Source organism: Falco cherrug, chromosome 13 (genome assembly GCF_023634085.1).
Source record: "Falco cherrug isolate bFalChe1 chromosome 13, bFalChe1.pri, whole genome shotgun sequence".
Lineage (NCBI taxonomy): Eukaryota > Metazoa > Chordata > Aves > Falconiformes > Falconidae > Falco > Falco cherrug.
The window spans coordinates 27,156,427-27,176,818 of NC_073709.1; positions in this window are offsets into that span (position 1 = coordinate 27,156,427).

Consider the following 20,392-nt stretch of genomic DNA (forward strand, 5'->3'; position numbering starts at 1 on the left):
AAAATTTGGTCCCTGAAATACACCCTTTTAGGTCCCAGAGATTATTAAATCAACAAGTTAGCTCTGTCATTAATCTCTCTTGAAGGAAAGTGGTCTATTTGTGTCCAAGTATATGTGACAAATAATGTGGAATAATGTTGTCATAAGGTTGTAGGGTTGCAGGCAACACTGTAAAGGTGTGGATGAAGGCGCATTGCACATTGCTGTTCTTTAGCTCTTCTCAAGAAACATCAAGCATCTTTAAAAAAGATTTATTTGGGAAATGTTGTGTGAGATATTTACTAAAATGGAAAGCTAATTGAGGTGAAATCAAAAAGATGGTACGAGACAAGATGAAACATCTTCATTTATCCGATTCCTTATAAATTCCCATAAATCATGTTAATTTGCCTTCAGAAATTCAGAAATGTGCCACCGTACTTAGAAACTATGACAGTGCACAGACCAGGAAAGAAGTGACTGTCCTGTAAGCACCCTTCTGAAAGCACACCCATGCTTCTCTTCCAAATTCTCATCTGGGATGACATCTCACTGCAAGGTAGGTGTCATGATCTTCCTGCTCCCCCTCAATTTTCAAAAGAGAAGGTAAAGATAATTCTACCTAAGCTGACAAGTCTACTTTATGATAACTGCTGACAAACTACTAGTAAGTAACTTTTGCAAGCACTTAATCTTGATTGCCAAAATCATTATTCTGATCATCTGGAAACACGGCTCACCATTAGAAAGACTAAAATGAACCTGATTGCAATTAATATGTTGTCATTATTTTGGTCATGTGAATATTCTGTTGCAATGTGTGTTCTCTTCTAAGCACATCAACCTATCAACTTAATTGGGTTGCTTCTACTGTAACTCCAAGCATCTCACTGAAATTCATACAACCCACATTACATCTCTATAATAGATAAAATCTGCTATTGTAATGGCATATACAAAACAAAACTCAAAATCCCATTTATGCTTAAAGTGATAACAAAAAACATGACTATTGATGCCTCCAGGATAATTAGAAGTGGAAGAACTTTTCGCTTGTTAAAATTACCTTATCAGGAGCCTTATACTTCCTTGTACATTTAAAAATATGAGCTTACTGTCTTTCCTTCCTATTCTTACAGCTTATAGCCAAAATTCTAGGATGGCAGCATCATGAGTTGTACTGTAAAGCATATTTAAGAACAGAAATCCCGTGTATAATATATATATATATGATATATATATATATTTTTATATATATCCAACAATAATGTAAAAAACAGACCCCTTTCAGGCAATAAAAAGCTATTTGTGATCCCTATTTAACTCTCCAAAATAAAGTGAAAAATCCAACTTACTCTCCCTAGAAAAATGCAGTGACAAGCCCTATATAGGGAGATCACTTCAGCATAAACTCTGAGATCCTGCATGACATAAGGAATAACTATAAATAAGCATGTATTCAGTACTTAGTGCTACCTTTTGATGCTGCTTTGAAATGTCAGATACGTCCAATACAAACAAAATGGAAAACCAAAGTTGCATCTAGTGGGTTAGAGGCAATAATTTTCTTAAACACCACAATCCACATGCTGAAACACTCAGCATTTCTAACTTGCCTTCTCTGTTGAAACACTGAAATACCTCACAAATATATAATGTAATGTATTAGCAACACCAAGGTATATGCACAACAGCATTTGCATTGACATGGTATCTGGAAGTGCCCATCAAAGTCAGACCCCATACGAGACACTATTCAGGGAAGAGAGAAAAAAATGTTATCAAACTAAGACAAGATGCCATAAGAGCATGAAGAGAATGGTGCAGCCAAGACGAGAGAAGCAGTATGAGAATCTGCTTTTATGGAATCACTGAATGTCTGCAGGTAAAGAGGGGCAATCTATACCATCCTCTGCTGCTACCTCTTTGTACAGGAGCCTTCTATCTAGAAAGGGGGATAGAAAGGTTTTTTTAAGGAAGTGACTTTTTTAGGGGAAAAGCAGTTACTTCTGTATACCCTTATGTTAATTTTCTGTTTTTGACAAAATAAGGTATATCAACGACGCAAAAATTCTGTGGGCTTTTATATCACGCATCGGAATGGTAGAGAATATTTTCAGGCAGTCTAAGGAACACAGTAGTGCCCTACAGCCCTTTAAGAAACAGTCTTGAACTTAAATCACTGATTATCTCTTGCGTAACTTATCTATCCCATAGAACTGGAATTACTCCATAGAATTATGCCCTGCAGTCTCAACGAGAAGCCATATGCAGACTTTATCCAAACATGTACAAAGGGCCCATTTTTCCTTTAGTTTCTGTTGTACTCTCCAGCCTTCTTTAATGTAAGAGTATCACGATCCATCCTATTACTAAGACAAGGCAACCGTCTTTGTGCTACCTTAATACGACTAGTGGCTACTCCATCCCTAAAATGGTTATTTTACGTAATTAAGAACTGACCAAGACCATACTGTTCAGAGCTCATGGAAACTTCTTCCCTGAGGTCACACCCCAGTTCATATCTAGTCCATGCAGATCCTGGCTGACATTTGAAAGCATAATACCAACAGAAGGTCTGATATATGGTCTTCAAAGAACTGATAATGGCACTACTGATCACAAATGTAACATTGGCTTCTTCAGCAGATCTGTTCCCACGTATCAGATTCAGCTTGCTCAAACACAGGACACAGTGTTTATCAGCAATGCTAAAATTTGCGTCTCTGCTATGTTCCCCTGCATCAAGTGGGGACGTCAGAGTTGTTTGGCCACGTCAGGCAAATATCCCATGCCAGGCAACATGGAATGATTTTGTAAGTTTTGTAATGTAAAGTGAATACAGTTTTGCTAATCATTCCTCTCTATCTGGCTTTCTTGAGGGTGCATTTGGAGCATTATGTCTAATTTTGTCCCTTCCTCCGTTCAAGAAAGACATTGGCAAACTGGAATGAGTGCAATGGAGAGCCAACAAGACGGTCAGACTGGAGCATGTGAAGTAGAAGGAGAAACAGAGCGGGTCAGGTTTGTTCAGAGTGAAGAAAAAGAAGGTAAGGGTGGGATTTACCTCCTGCCTGCCAGCCCCTTATGAAAGGGTGATCACATAAGAGATAGGCAGATGTCTCAAGGCACACAGCAAAAGGAAAAGAGGCAACAGTCACAGGTCATAGGAGACAAAATTCTGTCTGGACATAAGAAAAAAAAAAATCCCAGTGAAGGTAGTGCAGCACTGGAAGAGTCCACAGGTGTAAAATTAGACACCCTCACTGCTGTGAGAAGAGCCCAGCCATGGTTCACCAGCAGAGATTCTGGTCTGCATGGTCTGATTTTCTCAGGAGGAGTAAAGATCAGCTGTTTCCACTGACATTTGCAATATATGCCAACCTTTATTACTTTAAGGAAATTAAAGGTAGGTCACTGAAGATTCAAGGACCGGATTTTTAAAACTCCTTTATAGAAGGTACTGAGCTTTGAGGACAATTGCAGACACATCTATTTGCTTAGGTACCCTAAAATTGTTGCTAAAACACCATAGAAAATTAGGCCCTCATTTTACATGTCTCTTTTGTTAGTTACACAGGTCAGATCTCTTTTGCTATCCCACAGTGCTATATGCGGTGCCGTGTTTATTTTCCAGGTCAAGTAGTTTCATGCACTGGAAATTTAACTTTGAAGAAATAATACGAGGGAAAAAAAGATAATCTTAAATCTACCAAGTTTAAAGGGAAGAGAAAAAAAGTTCAGTTCACATGATTAACTGTCATAAGCACAGTACATACCATCAGAGGTGCCAAAGCCCAACTTGAAAGGTTTTAAATGTTTCAAGCTGTGCAAGCATGCGTTTCTTCAAACAGGCAGAACTGATTATGATGATCACAGGCAAAACCTTAGTTAAACAGAGGATGTGCAATTTTTGTAAATCGTTATACAGCAATTACCAACTATTGAAATAAATGGCTTGCATGTTTATTAGCATTAGAGTCTTTTTTTCTCCCCTCTTATCCTTGGGAAGAATAAGGAATGTCTCAGGTGATGAAGACAATTTTCACCATCAACAGAGGACAGGCAATGAGCCTGGAGAAAATCAAACTTGATCAAGTGTTCTTTAGATATCAAAAAGTTTGGTAAACTTTGGGATAGTTTTCATTTCTGAATAACTCTTTTCTAACAGTTCAGGTCAAAAGGCCACAGAAATGCTATTTTTTTAGGTGGTTGGTTTTGGTTTGGGTTTTTTGTTGGGTTGTTGTTTTTTTTTTACCCCTTTATCACCTAAAATATATACATTCTGGTTATACCAAGAAGCTGGATGAACATCTGTTCCTCACTGTGTCAGGAGCTGTACACACTCCTGTACACTTAACATTTTAGATGAATGAATGGAAAGAAGCACAGGAAATGTTGAAAATAGGGGTAAAGTCATGAAATCCATACTATATTTTACTGTTCATGTTCCTAACTCTAAATAAAAACTTAGCTGAGCTATATACATTAAAAAAAAACCAAACCAAAAAACCAAACCAAACAAAACAAAAAAAAAAAGCCAAACCAAAAAAAACCCAAGAAAACAAACAACAGAAAAAAAACAACCAAAAAGACCCCAACCAAACAACTTATTTAAACTGGCACAGGTCATTGTTTGGACACTCCTAAATCTTACTTAACTTGCACAAGAGGCTGAACTGTCAAAAAGGTATGAAGCAAGCAAAGAGTTTAAATACGGTGTTGTAAAGGGTCAATTCTGTCAATTCAAAACTGAAGTTAAACTGGCATCGCTTTACGACTGTAAAGGCGCGTATTATTCTAGCCATGGTGTAACTCCAAACCAGTTAAATGCTGACATCCCTCCTCCAAAACACCATCTTCACCATTCACCAGCCGATCAGAGAGATGAAAACATCTGGAGGCAAACAAGGAAAACATCTGAAGATGGAAAACCTCTCTACCTAGAAGAGGTACACCTTCAGTTAAGGTGAGGGCTAGTTCTCCTTGCTGGCCGCCTCCTCCCACCATACGGCCAAATGAATCATTAGTTCCCAGGAACAGGGTCTGCCTCAGTGGATCAGGTTGCAGTCTGAGGCTTAAACATATGCTTGCTGTGTTGTCTATGTCAGAGACAGAAAATTTAGGAACACCATGAACTTCAACCTATCAAAACAACAAATGATTAATAGAACTTGCTTTCCATAGAAAGACAAGATTTTTTCCCAAAGGGTCTTGTTTTATTGTCTTACCACCATTCACTCTCCCAGTTGGAGACACCTGAAAGAGGTCTGATTTTCAAAAAATGGTGAGTACCTGCCCATCTTTTTAAAATGCTGCAGCCAAATTGCAACACAGTGCTCAGGTTGTGAGTCACAGAACTGTCCCTTGTTAGGATGGGCCATGCTTAAGTCCACTGAAATAAAGAGTTGTTCAAACATTATCCTTATTATGATATGTTTAATGTTTTCCTGGCAGGGATTCCTGACCAGTTAGATTCAGAACACCTTGAATAAGCTGGAATTATTTGCTTTATTTTTTGGAACATGAACAAATTTGGTTTGTTCAGGGTGACAAAACATCCTGGCTCCTATGCTTGGCTCTTAGTCAGGGTTTCTCCTTTCTTCCATTTCATGATCTATTATGTGAAACAGGATCTGTAACCAGTAGTAAACCAGGTTTTTTTCTGTAAACTGAGCATCTCATAATGAACTGATGCACCAGTTTGCCAGCATCTCCCCTCCTGTCTAAAAACAGAGACATACACTTCCATCTATATATACTTAGCTCTTTCTCATACAGGTAGTCTTTACAAATGTGTGCCAATTCCTGCATGTGCTGTTCAGAAGAATAATATACAATCTATAGTACATTGAAGTTGTCATTCCACAGTACCCTTAAATTTGTAATGGAAAAAGCCAGATCCAAAGGGAAATCTAAGGAGTTGATTAATACCAGAAAAGGAATAAATAAGATTGGAAACAGAGGGGGTGCCTGAAAATCTTACTTGTTTCTACCTAGGGTCACTAATTTAATTTTCTCCTACCGTCCATGTGGTTTTTGTTTTTTAATTTCCAGGAATTCCTGACTGTTTATTCTATAGCAAACCAATGGGATTCTGAGGCTGTGGTATGTTGTGGGAAACGTCTCAGCAGTATGTGTTCTTTGTTAAAAGTTGCTGAGGAGCTGCGTAGGTGTAACTGAATAAACACTAACTATCCCGCTTTTAAAAGTGAGTGTAATCTGCACTACAATTAAAGGCAAATGTGTGCTTAATGGTTAAGACACTGCTATGTGTCATCCTCCCAACATTCAGCAAAGAAACGCTCCACAAATGCCTTTAAAGCAAATTGCCAGTGTTAAAAAAAAAAATCTTCAAATAGATGTGTGAAGGCAGATGGCTTGTTGATACACCATTTTAATAAGAACAGTGTTTTTCTAATAAAATCTTGTGTGATTCATCCAACATGTAAAGCACAACAAAGGAAAACAAGGAGTGGGCTATACGCACACACATACCAGGTTCTGCGAGTGCTCCAGCGCCTGCCCCGAGCCCGGCCAGCAATGCTCTCCCTCCCTGCCTCCCACCCCAGCACCCGGGCTGCGCGGGTGAGGGTGGGCAGCTGGGGCTTCAGCCTCGCACCTGGTAAGACCACGGCCATCCAACTCAGTTCTCCCCTTGCCGTATCCCTCCCTGCTTCTAACAAAATCTTAACGTTAAATATAGATGTAACCATGATGTAACCAGCAGAGGTGCTGCCACTGGTAGTGGGTAGGTGTCTGTCCCTGATCTAGGTCCAACCTCACTTGCCCTTCCTTGCCTTCTCCCATTGTCAATATTCCTCCAGTACTTCACAGATGTTTTCTTATCGTGCTACTGAGTGGTTATTTTTCAAGTGGCTCCTCAGAGCAGATGTTCTAGAGGCACGTGCTCTTTAGCCTTCTGTTGACATTATTTGTCTTATAAAAGAAGACTGCCGTGCTACTTTTAAACAAAAGGAAAAATAAACCCCAGAACTTCAAATAAACAAACAAATTATTGTGGTTTTAAATACCTGCTGATAATATTCTAAGACAACCCTCATGAGCCTGGGTGCGGTAGTTATTACTGTATATTTCATAAAGTAGTTCTTTCAAACAGCTCTTGCTCAGAAAGCTCTAGTCCCTATCTAGTTGCAGGACACCTTATTTAAGACAGCAATAAAGGCTACATAAGAAATAAAAGGTGGCACACATACATTTACTCTTTAGACATACACTATTTCACCAGCATATTTTATTTGCTTTAACGGAAAAGTCCCAAAATAAAATATGCACCATTTGGGTTTATGCCAGCAGGTGAATTAATTCACACTTCGTGAATCCTGCCTCAGCTTCTTCCACCAAACTCGGACACTGTGGCATGTTCTTTTATTTACTTGGTCCTAGCATCTTTCTATTCCACTTCTAAAACACTGTTGCATTCCAGTCACTAATGCAGATATATCCACTTGCTGCAGTTGTGCTGAGGTTTTCACAGGGTGTTTGGAAGAGCTGCACTTACACCCCGCTAGATCTCAGGTCAACACTTCAAAATGAGCAAGGAACCCATTTCAGAGAAGTATCGTTGGAGGCTGGACTTCAAAGAAAAATGTGCAGCAAAGCAGTCATGTGGAAATAAAACTGGGTTGGAGGCACTCTCTGGGTGGCGAAAATAAACAAATATTACATGAGTTTGGGAGCTACAACCAGTGGCCAGGTTTCCCTCAGCGAGTATAAAACTGGAATTGCTCCATGAATTAAAATCTGGTTTCACAGGAGCTGTGCCAGTTAAAACCGGCTGAAGAGCAAGCCCACAGTCCACAGCTTTTGGCTTTGACCAAGCTGCACATCCCACTACATCTCCTTGATGTGGAAGCACAGCCTTGAAGAATGAGCACAAGAGCAGAAAATCTTGACTCGAGCCACCTCATGCCTTTGCTTCAGTTGGCCTTTCTATACAACCAGTTCATTAAACAATACTTCAAGTGCCTGATTCATCCTTTTTCGTGCCAGTGAAATTGTTGGATTCCAACCAACATAAAACTGGAGCCACACAGGGCTCAATTAAGCCCAAGGATTTTGAAAGGGTTGATTAGCTAATGTTTTTTCAGTTCTTGTTAGTATAAAGCATCAAATGCGTTTCCCTTGCAGAGGCTTTCTCCTGTCCTACATAACACCAAAACATCTGGGGTGGTGGCCTGTGCCAGAATTCACACCAAGTTGTCCAGCTGGTCAAGATGTCCCCAAGGATAGGACAAATGCCTTGTATCAGATGTCTCTCAATCCCACTAATAATTTTGCTACAAGAAGAAAATAATGCAATGGTTTAAAAAAAACCAAACCAAACCAAACCAAACCAAAACAAAACAAAACAAAAAAACACAACACACACAACCATGAGGTACAAGCAGTTTGGAAGCCAAGGCAAGAAGAGAGAGATAAAAAAGGCTAAATAGAGTTGTGTGCATGAGTGCATGCACGTATTTACACACACATACATGCACATGATATATATAACATTCTCTCAAAATATGTAAGATGGGTGAGAAATTTCAAGGGTGAGCACAGACTATTACCAGAAAGCATAAGAGAAATAAAGTAGCTGACTTTGAAAAGAGTGGAAAGTACTTTTGATTGGATTTCTACTAACTGTGGGAAAACTACTAGGCGAAAAGTGGGAAATGTTTAAGCAACTGTTGGAAAGAGTGCCGCTGAAATTCTTCCCACTTCAATCTAAACAGGGAAAAGTGCAACATAGGCCATTGTGGTTAGGTAAGGAATGAAATGCAAAGAGTTTTACAAGCAGCGAGCTGAAAGCTTTTAAAAAAGATAAACAAATCTGGTGCAGAGGATTTGGAGGCACTGTATGTAAAAATAAGCAGAAGTAAGTTAAAGGATCAAATTAAAGGAGCAAATGGAATTACTGAATGCTAAACTACATAAATATTTCAAGTGACAACAATGGGCTCTTTAGACATATTCACATTAAAGAAAAAGGAAAATATAATACCGGTCTAAAAATGCACAAAAAATGAGAAACAGGGACAAAGGAAATGGTCTAATAATAGTATAGAGAAGGAAGGGAAAAAACAAGGATTATATTACTATTCCTGATTTAGAGCCCAGTCCTACAGGAATTGAAATGCATCTCTCTACTCTTTTAGGGGCAGACCTTCATCTGCACCAGGTGGAGGCCAAGACGGAAAAGGCAGGACCAAGTGTGCCACTTTGTCCACCTTTTCTCTCAGCTGTGACTACAGGGCTGTTTCAGGCTGCCCTGCTTGTCAGAGGAGGCACGGAACTCCTGCGGATTTCACCTGGCTGCAGTGATCCTAAAGGCACCTTTCTGGTTATCGGTGAATCACTACGAGTCGGCTGCTTTCTGATCACTCACTAAATTCAGCCCAACTCGATGCCAGATAGCAGGGCACTATAAAGCCATTATAACAATCCTTTACTCCAGAGAAATCCCCAGGCAGCTCAGCAGCACTTAGGTGACTCCCTATCTATTTTGTTTACACCTTGTGTCCATGAAAAGAAAAATGGATGTTAAGGATTAAGACAATTTTAAATCTCCATATAACATAACAGGCTGTGAAGAGCTATGAATGATAATCAGATAGTGAGCGACCTACAGTTCTGGGACCTGGAAGATTTACTTGCTTTACACGGCTCTATTCTGTCACATGGACCTTCAAAGCAAAGCACTTATGCAGAGGAGTATTTACAGCGGGAGTGGGCTAGGAAGGCAATACCCTTGTTTGCATCAATATATGCTCATGCTGTTTGATGGAGAGAGGCACTGCACTCTGGTGAATAAACCAGTATTTTTCTTTCAAGCTCCCTCTCCCCATCTGGCTCCACACCTGTTATGAGTTAAGCTTATTTTCAGTGACAGTGAAAAACATTTAGGATGACCTAATAGATGTGTACAAAATAATGAAGGAAGTGATAATGATGCACATGTTAAAACATCCTCCCAGCCAAGAGGCCCAACAGCCATGAAATGTGGCAGAAGCTTTCTAAACATAAACATGAATAAAATCCAGTATGAACTTTTTTCATGAAGATAAATAAACACCTGGAATAAGTGGTCGCAGTGGGCAATAAAAACAAATTGCAACAGTGATTCAAGTATTTTCGTACTGCAAATAAGAATATAAAACACTGGAAAGCAGGAATGAGATAAATGTAACAAGAAAATAAAAAGAAGACACTTGGACATGTCCATGTGCAGGCTGCATATGAAGTAAAAGCAACTGTAAAAGAGCAACTGTTTATTATTATTAGAGTTATTGTTACTTTATTCATTCTTCCAACACGAAATGTATATGAAGCCAAAGCCAGATACTTACAGCGGAATTATAAGTACATACATGCTCACAAGGTTTGCAAGATCAAATCCTGATTTCTTATTTTGATCTATCACTGTCGAAGATGTTGGCACCAACATATTATCCCTGACCATTCATGAAGGTTGTTAACCTTTCAGAAGTAAGACCACTGTTACCAAGAATATTTCCTGCTTTGAAAAACACACCTGGCCACTCAAACTGATTTGCTCTATTTAAAGTCATCCCAGAACCTCCACCCCAGATCTAAAACCTTAAGGGTATGGTTCTGTCCCTAAATTTGAAACTTAGAGCCTTCTCTGGGCCTGGTTCTCAATTGCTTTATTGATGCCACATTGATTTACACTTTCTGAGTGTGTGGTTCTATATGTTTATTCCCTAAAGACGAGCTGAACAATTACATACACCCTGTGCCTAAAATATGTATTTGACACAGCCCTTGACAGTAGTGTTAAATACTTAATATCATTAAAAATATGGAGGTCCATTCAATGACTTCTTCAATAGCTCAACTCTCTCTGTTCTGCTAGTTTTAGCCCTGAGGCACAATGCTCACATGTTCAGATGCTGCCCAAATACGCTGGACAACAACCCTCTGTTTACACACAGGACAACTCTCGGGCCATGTTTCTCCTCTCAGCCTTCAGAAGATGTTTTGATGTTGTTCTCAACAGACTGTGTCCTGGGGCAAGAAGCAATATGGTTTCATTATTGCTTTGCTTGGATGACTGCTGATTACCGCCCACTATGGATGTGGGGGTTTGTGCCATGTGTTGGCCCAAGTGTGCTGCAGCTCTCTCCCCACGTCCCACAGCCAAACCAGCAGAAGATGGTGACGGCTGTCACTCCCCATTGCCCTCTGCCAGCCTGGAAACCAGCCACTGGGAACCTGCATCTCATTACTGCTGCCGGACAGTGCTGAGCTGTGTTTGCGTACAGTGATTAATTCAATGAATTTGGCATGTAAAAAGAAACATCTCGAAATTGCATTATTCCAGTGAAAACACCTGGATACCCTTAGGAGACAAGTATAACAACACTAGTACTGAGAAAAAAGAATCAGTAGGAATTTTAAAAGGGGGAAATATTTTGAAATCACAGCTTTTATGTATTAGAACCAGCTTGGTAAAACGGATCCTTTTGTAGTGTTATCAAATGCTCTGGTACATGGATGACATGCAAACTGCACGTTTCCTGTTCTGCTATAATATTAGGGCAGGACTTTATCCACTGTGGGTTTTGCCTTAATATTAAAAGCTTTGATAGGTGTTTCCTGTGCCACTACAAAACAAAACCATATCAAATGGGAGTTATACTTGTATGCCCCATAAATTAGATCAAAATCTAGAATTTCGACTCACAGTCAGTAATGTCCCTCTTCTCCTTCCTCCTCCAGCTTTTTGACAAGAGAAGGCACTGGAGAATTTGAGCATCACTCAGATTTCTTGCTTCTCCCTTAATAAAATATAGTAAAACTGGAAGCTTTAGTAAATATACACACCCTAACCTCATGTATCAAAAGGCTGAAAGGTACTGGTAAACCTCAGTAGACAGGGTGTCTAAACCAGTAACTCCTCTACATCATTATCAGAAAAGCTTTAATATTAAACCACTTCAGCTGATTCAAAGGGGTCATAGTGGTCCAGATTTTTGAAGCCCTTCTAAAACTGAAGTTCAGAATTACAAATGGTCATACAATGCAAGAATCAGTTAAAAAGCTTTGCCTAACAGTCCCATTGACTATTTCCAATAGTTACCATACAGAACAGCAGTGTCCAGGACGGAGAGGAGTAGAAAAGAATTTCACCCCAAAACCTACTCAATAGGATTTTATTTGTTGTTTTAATGAAAAAGAATAAAACTGTATTCCTAAGCATTGGCATCAGATACATAACAGTCACACGTACTCTGGGATCCCTAGTGCATATCTTGCAGTTCCCCATTTGAGGACAATGCAATTTAATTTCAGTACTCTGAGCTAATCAAAGCGGGGTGGGAGGTGTGAGTGTTTCCAGTACCTTTCTACGGAAATCTCTTGTGGCCCATTCTATTAAAAAAAGTGAGATTCCTTTTAAGTCTGCAATTTCTCTATTCAGTCAGTAGAACTAAGTTCACATAAGACCTCACGGAACAAAAGAAAGGGAATGTGATGGTGTGACAAATGTGTTTATGTTGCAAGTTCCATTGCTATGAAGTCCTATCTTCTCAAGCTCACTGCCTATAACATCAATTTAAACGAGATACAACAGGACAATACATTCTCATTTTGCAGCTGTTACCTGACTTGCAAAATCCTTTCAGTACTTAAAATTCCTTATTTATTTTTCTGAACTATTTTTTAAATTCACTGATGTGATGAGAAGGGCATCTTCCTCACACCAGTGGTCTCTAGATCATTTCTCTACACTCATAAATTAATTAGAGCAAACCATCTTTGATAAAAAATACAAGGGTTCAAACGCCAGTGTTCCTTTAACTGAAGTACAAGAACAATTTGCGCTTACAGTCACTGTGACAGCACACCCGAAGGTGTTATGTGTACATATAAAATACACTAGAATCTGAGTTGCACCTGTCTTGCCTACACAATTGTACCTATGTGTGTAGGTAGTAAATGCTTGCACCATGTTTCGGACCTCAGGACTTTTTCATTCTCTGTATTTGAACAGCAAAACATGATACAAAAGCCATATCATGACTAGGAACTAAAGCTAAGCTCAAATGCTTACAAACAGTCAAACTGCTGTTTTAGCACTTGTAAATTAGTATTTGCTTGTTCAAGAGCTTACTGCAGTATTTTGGATGAGACTGTTCAGTAAAAAATACTGATTTTATTCATTATAAAGCAAGACCACGACAGAAATCTCTTATCTGATCCTGTACTGAACTTCTGCTTAACTTAAACAAAACTTAGAGACCAGCCACTTTTGCTTCCGCAGTATCCCTAATAAATAAATACATCCGTTTGAAAAAATTCCACCCCAAGTTTGTCTTGGTCCTGTTCTTAAAAACAAAGGTGTATTTTTTCTTCCTGATCTCTTTCCTAGCAAAGACAGATAGATTGTGTGTAGAGTTTATTACGAGATCGATCAAGATAATTGAGGTATAATTTTCTCAGCTATTTCTGTCATCATTTCTAAAGGCAGCAATGATTATGTTTCTCTTTCACCCATCTGGGAAAGCACACTGTGTTCTCATGTAATTTGAATGTTTCAGCAAGGATGTGAGACCATCTTTCTGGATGTAGCTAATAGCTTTGCCATTAGGCCATCCTCTCTTGAGACTTCATTTTTCTTATTAAAAATTGTCAACACTATCTCTTTTTCAGTAACAAGCAACCACATCTTGGTCTCCTCTTCCTCTCTGGCACACCACCATCCTTTATTAAGTCCAAAATGTGGCTATGGTTCTGAAGATCCTTACAGATTCCCTTCTTAGGAAAATCTTCTTAGGCAATCCCCTGTCTATAGCACACTTTTTCTTTGTAAAAATTATTATGGAACACTTATGTAAAAACAAGCAACCCCACCCCACCCCCCCACCCCCTGCCCAAGGCCACCTCAAAATTAAACTCCAAGTCCAATATTTTTTCTGGAGTGACCATACACAAAATTCTCATCTATGCCAATCTTCTAGTGCCACAATTTAAGTGAATTACTCTTAATTGCATCTAACCTTTTAGAGAACAAGATCCTGACTGTCTGCTCTGTTATTTTTCACTGGATCCCTTTTTTTCCCCTCTGTGCTATTCTGTTTCTGGTAACAGTGATATCAGTTAGTACAAGAAGGATTCCTGTTCTGAAACACATTTTTTTTTGATCCAATATTAGATAATTTTCTAGACCTGTGATGACAACGCTCTGTTTCACTGTGAACACTTACATTTCAATCTGTTTCAACAACCTGTTTTCTGCCCAGGAATTCTGTATCAGTCACCTCTAGTCCTTAATGCTTGAAAAGGCTAAGATTTAAGTCAATGTTTTTGCCTGCTTACCGTTAAGGTAAAACCAAGACATCAAATAGGTTAACAACACATGCATGAGTATATATTCTTGTGAACGTTGATTGTATCAGAGGTTTGAACCCTGACTTATTTTTCTAGAATTGATGGTGATAAAACATTCCTACTGGATTTAAAATCAGCGATTTCCAAGTTTGTGACATAAGCGTATCTAAGCTTCAATGTCCACACCATATCTAAGCAGCTCTGTCCACATTAAACATTCTCGTTTATATATACACAGAATCTTCGATGTACCTTGTCCACCAAATCCAGTCATTTTATAAACATAAGCAAATATAGCTGCTTGCTCTGCATTTGACTTAGAGCAATATAAAAATAATATATAATAATAAATTTATCCTTTTCCAGCTTACTCTTTAACAAGTTTTTTTTCTCTGCTACCAAAAATAAGGCATTTAAACTAAATTTTTGTGAAATAATTACTAATAAAAAAATAAAATCAACTTAAATATTAAGCTTTTAAAATCTGGATGACAATGGTGGCTTTTTAGTTAAACAGGACTTTTTTCAGGACTGTCAAAATCTTCTTTAAAATGAACCACAAATTATTCACTATCTATCTGGAAAGTTCAAAGCACTTCAACATTCTACCCAAGAGTTTGCCTGTTCCGACTGGCAGCAAAATAAATATGATGGGTGGTCTGTTTAAGGCACTTGTCCAAGCCCAATCACATTACATTTTTATAGTGTCAACATTTGAAAACACTATAGCTGTTGCATCAACAAAAGTGCATGGGAGTATCTCCAAAGCAGATGGCAACTAGCACATCACAAAAACATGCAGATTCCTGAGCCAATTTATATAGCAAACCAGCATCTACCACAGAGCAAAGGGAAGGATAATTAGCATATTCAAATGTTCAGAACTTCCCAACATCACATGGTTTATGCTAAGGACTATGAAAAATAATTGCTCTCACATTAAGACTGGCTTTCATTTGGACAGGACCAACTTAAAGCAGTTCATTCAGCTGAGTAACTCCCTCTGAATCTGAAAAAAAGCACACAATTTATTTGAAAATATTGGGTTAACTTTGCATAATGGAAAAAGTAAAAATCCGAATAAGGATCTTCTTAATTAAAACACTTAAGTATTTTGTTCTCGGTTCTTTTAAAGCAATATGGTTCTAATGCCATTAATGTATCAAATTTTATTGTAATTCACAGATATCTAATAAAGGCCACATTTCAAGACAAAGGTGAGCAATCTGCACCTATATAATACCTAACACTTCATGCCAGATTTGTTTACGTACTGCATGCTTAGGTGTCTTTGCAATTGTTTCTGAAAACAGTGATTAAGTTACACAAATGTAACTTACATGTTTCACATTGCCTGAAAATCTAATTATTTAATTTTCTGCATAATTCTCTCTGTGTTAATTGACTTGGAATGGAGTCATCCAGTTATCCACAGGTGGCCAGTTTTGCAGTTTTCACGTGTCTGAGAATTCGTTCAGACACGTAATGGAAAAACTGCTCTACAGCTAGGCTTAAAGCAGCCCCAACACCCCGGTGGGTAACCTTTCTACAGTGACCTGTTCATATTTTTCATTCTCTAATTCCATAGTTCCTGTGCGGCAGGGAACAAAACAAATCCTTGTTATTGCTAGCTTGATGGTGCTGATTTTAAAAATGTAGGTACATTTCAGGTATGACAGAACTGGGTCATAGCTATTTTGCTGTCACTCAGCCACCACACTCCAACTGTAAGAGTTTACAGATCCAAACTGGGACCCAGTTAGATTTCTGAGAGATATTATGTTCAGTGGCCTGCTAGGAATGGTGTGGCCATGACCTGAAATCCAACAACACAAAACCAAAGTAGAGACTCAGGATGCACTTAATCTCACCTAACTTGACATGTCCACATTTCAGATGGCTATAGCTGAGCTCATAGCCATAGGCACCCTTTACAGACCATAGAGAAGACCCACTGTCTCTACTGACTACAGAAAAGGACCAGTGTTACCAGTGTTACAGACCCAGAAAAATATACCTGCACCCTTAGAGTCCAATCAAGCAAAATAGTAACAACCAACCATCAATTTCATCCCTAGCACATAGAAAAAACAGTCCACCCAGAACTTATTATCAGACATTCCGGAACTACCCTTTTGGAACATATTTCATTTTAGAAAAAGAAATAAAACATAACAAATGTATGTATGATAGTCACTCCGCATACTGGTTTCATATTTAATCATAAATTTATATGTAGGAAAAATGTTTTGATGTATATTTTGTGTCCTTATGCCATATCTGTGTGATGAAAAAGATACACCATTGTGTTTTATCTTAAGGCATCAAAAATGTTATCTTAAAGCTTTGAGTACAGTATCGCAACATTCAGCTTACCTTAATATTAATACTATATGTATATGTATGTATATACATGTTGGATGCTCTGTTTTGGAAGAATTTGGTGCACTGACACCAAAATAATTTAAAACGTAGCACATTTGATTTAAAGAAATGGGGTTTCCATTAATCCACCGTCTCAAAGTGAATCTATGTATCTTTAGGACATATTCTGATTTCCAGTCTTCCAAAGGTCTTGGTGGTTGATCTTGTCAAATAGTCACAACATTGTACTGGAAATGCGAACAAGATACTCATCTTTCCAAATTAAATGCTATAAATTTAGGCCAATATAAACCTGCCAGAATTATCCCTCTATAAGTTGCACCCCAGGGTGTGGTGCTGCACAGCTGAGGAGCTGAGCTAATAAGTGCTGAAAAATGAAAAATGCTGCTTTATGGCATCATCTAAGTTTGCACCCAAAAAAATGCTTACACCTACGCCCCGGTTTTTGACAAATAAATGCCAAAATGTGGAAGCCATACAAACAAAGTCCCACTGGTAGGAAAGCAGGAGGAAAGCAACAAACAGGTCTGTCAGGGACTTCTGTATTATATGTTTCCAGTGCTGATACAAATTTCTACATTTTACCTGCTCAGGCTCAGACGGGGTAACTTAACCAAAACCAATGTGAACACAGACACTTGCAGATTAGTAAAGTGATTTCTGCCATTTCTGTGTTCTAATGTCATTACAGGGTTGTGAGTCCAAAAGACTTTTTTCTCGGGCTCAACTTATCTTTGGTTCAACCAGAGGGACTTACTCCAGACTGACAGTAATGTAACCAAAACCAGATTTTAGCATTAAGAAAGCAAATTTAGATTTTGTTGTGACTGTGTAAAGTCTTGCCAATATATTTATATGAGCAAAGCCCTCTTTCAGACTTCCAATTTATACTGGCAAAAGTACTCCACACTGACATGAGATACTCTGGTTGGACAGAATATATTTCTATGGAGAAAACGAGAGAGCTCGCTAGCACAGCTATGTTATTTGAGAGTGTGATATGTTTAACACGCCCAATTCACATGAACACAGAATAGGTCAGCACAGATCTGGGCACACTCATTTATGAACTCCAGTGCAGTAATCTCACTAGAGCGCTCCTGTTAATTTTGAGAATTCCTAATTCATAAATCAGAACCTAAATAAATGAGTCAAAATTATGAGCTTTAAAATAGGGATCTTGGGGTTTTTTTCTTGTATGTCTGGATTTTAAGGTTCATGTTTTCACAGCCTTTTCCTCAATTCAGAGTGCTTACGTCCTTTTGAAGCAACAAGAACCTGAGCTTCATACTCAGTAACATATATACAAGAACACTGGTCCTCAAGAGATATACCAAAACACAATGAAATCACAAGGCGTGACAAACTTGCCAGATACACAGTTTAAATCAATGATGGATCCTTCATTCTGAGTCCAGAAAATTTACTGAAGACTGTAATAATATTGTGGTCCCAGCACCAACATCTTCCCACAGGCAAAGCTCCAATGAAGGCAAACCCTCTAGTGGCACTTCAAGTTTCCCTCAAAAGTCCTGAAGTCATCTCCTACAGCCAAGGTGTGTTCACTACCCAGGGTGAGCATCTTGGAAATACCGTCTGGTATGTAGAGCAGCTCTGCCAGCAGCTGTCAACGTAAAACCAGTCATACCAGTTAGCAGCTGTAGCTCTAATCAGCAACGTATTGAACAAAAGGCAGACACCACCAGTCCACTTATTAACAGAAAGCGGCTTTGCTATTTGCTGAGAACACTGTTAATGTGGTTTTGGTAAGCCCCGAGCATGTCTGCAAGATTCCTTGGGGAATTCTGGTTGAGGAACATCCCTCCAGGCTCCAGCAGGCTATAAGCTGAACAAGATGGGCCAAGGAGCTTGCCTGGGAGATGCCTGCAGATGCAGCAGCTGAGTGGACATCCAAAATGACTCAGAAGCAGCAAATCTGCTGCAAAGAACGAGCAAAAGAAACACACAGGCACCAGTACTGTAGCCAAGCCTGGGTTTGTTTTGGCAGGGTCTTGGCTAGCTGCAGGCTCGGATTTCTGAATCTGCCTCCTGTTGTCCCTGGGACTGTGCCCTCATTTGTTTTTGAACAAATTGGATGGCATGCAGTAAATATCTGGCGCCTGCTAGCAAAATTATCTCACAAGACCCTAAACACCATTTATGTCTTGGGCCAAAAAGAACATGATTTGTTTATTTATTACTTGTTTACCTTGCTGTGGTAACTAGAAACATTGGGTCAAGATACCATTGTGCCAGGCAGTATTCAGATGCAGAAGGCAACTTGCTTTTCTCTTTGTGGACTGACTTGCCCCACACAACTCCACAGTGTATCATACATGTGATGCACAATATTAGGCATGGTTCCTAGCTAGGGAGCCTTTTTTTGTAGTACAGAACAGAACTCGGCACCGAAATATACTTCTGACTGGACAGGAAAACAACTTTTCAAAATCCACATATTTTGAATGTTGATCATTTGCTAAAACCTCAACATATTAATTAAAAATTATGAATGAAAATACAGTTTTCATTTGGTTTAGTGAGTGTATGAATAGTTCAGCATGATAAACAGACCACTAGGTTGTATGCCTGAATAGCAAACCCTATAGCACTTCCTACCTCTACTGTGGCAGCTGTGCAGAGAACTTTACAAGAACTTTTTAGAATAAACTATGCCAAGATGTACACTGAAAGGGAGACCTAAAAAAACCCCATGCCATATAAATTCTACATCAAAGTACTGCCAAGGAATGAAACCACCTGCAAATCTGAGGATAGTTTTTTTATTGGATCACAGTAACTGGCATGATGGTCTTAAAAATTGTGGACAGACCCTTCAGCCTGTAAAAAAGGGAGAAGGGTAGGACAGGGAAGGAACGCACACAAAAAAAGTCAAGAAATACAGCATTCAATTTAATGCCTTAATAATGAAGAAAGCAAGTATAGCATAGCTATCACTCAAGTATCTTCTGATACGGTGATGATAATGTCATTATAATGAGAAAGAAATACAGGGGTGTATGTGTGGAAAGATCCAAAACCCTGATATTTTTATTTCTATACCAAAATCCCTGCTTCTGTCAAAATCACCTGAATTTAAATATAATCAACTAGAAATCAGGTATACTTCTTTGTAATCATCGATGAGGCATCTGTGGATTAACTCACGTACTAAACCAAAACCAACAGTAACCATACAATACCTACAAACTGTTTTTCAATGTGGGATGCAAGAGCCTTAGTTCTGTTTCTGGACATAATATATGTACACATGCTGGACATAAAAATTACTCAGCAACATACTGTTTTCAGCTAAAGTTAATTTTAAAGTGCAAAGCCATTTTAAATGAGAAAAATATCAAAATGGTTGCAGGTAAATTAAACTCTTCTGGTTTCTTCTGAATAGTCAGCGTGAGAGAACAAAGTTGGAACAGAGAACACCGTGAGCAAGAGCCTATCCTAAGGAACAAAACACAGCTCACACTAAACTTTTAACTTTCTTTAGAAAACTTAAATATGGCCACATATTTCAATATTTATTTAGCATTTAAGTCAAATTTTAATCAATTTCTTTCATTAACCCTGGAAACAAAATAAAAAGAAAAGCAATTGCAACAGAATATGTTTTTAAGGGTGTGGGAGGACATTTGATTGATGCTGTGAAATATAA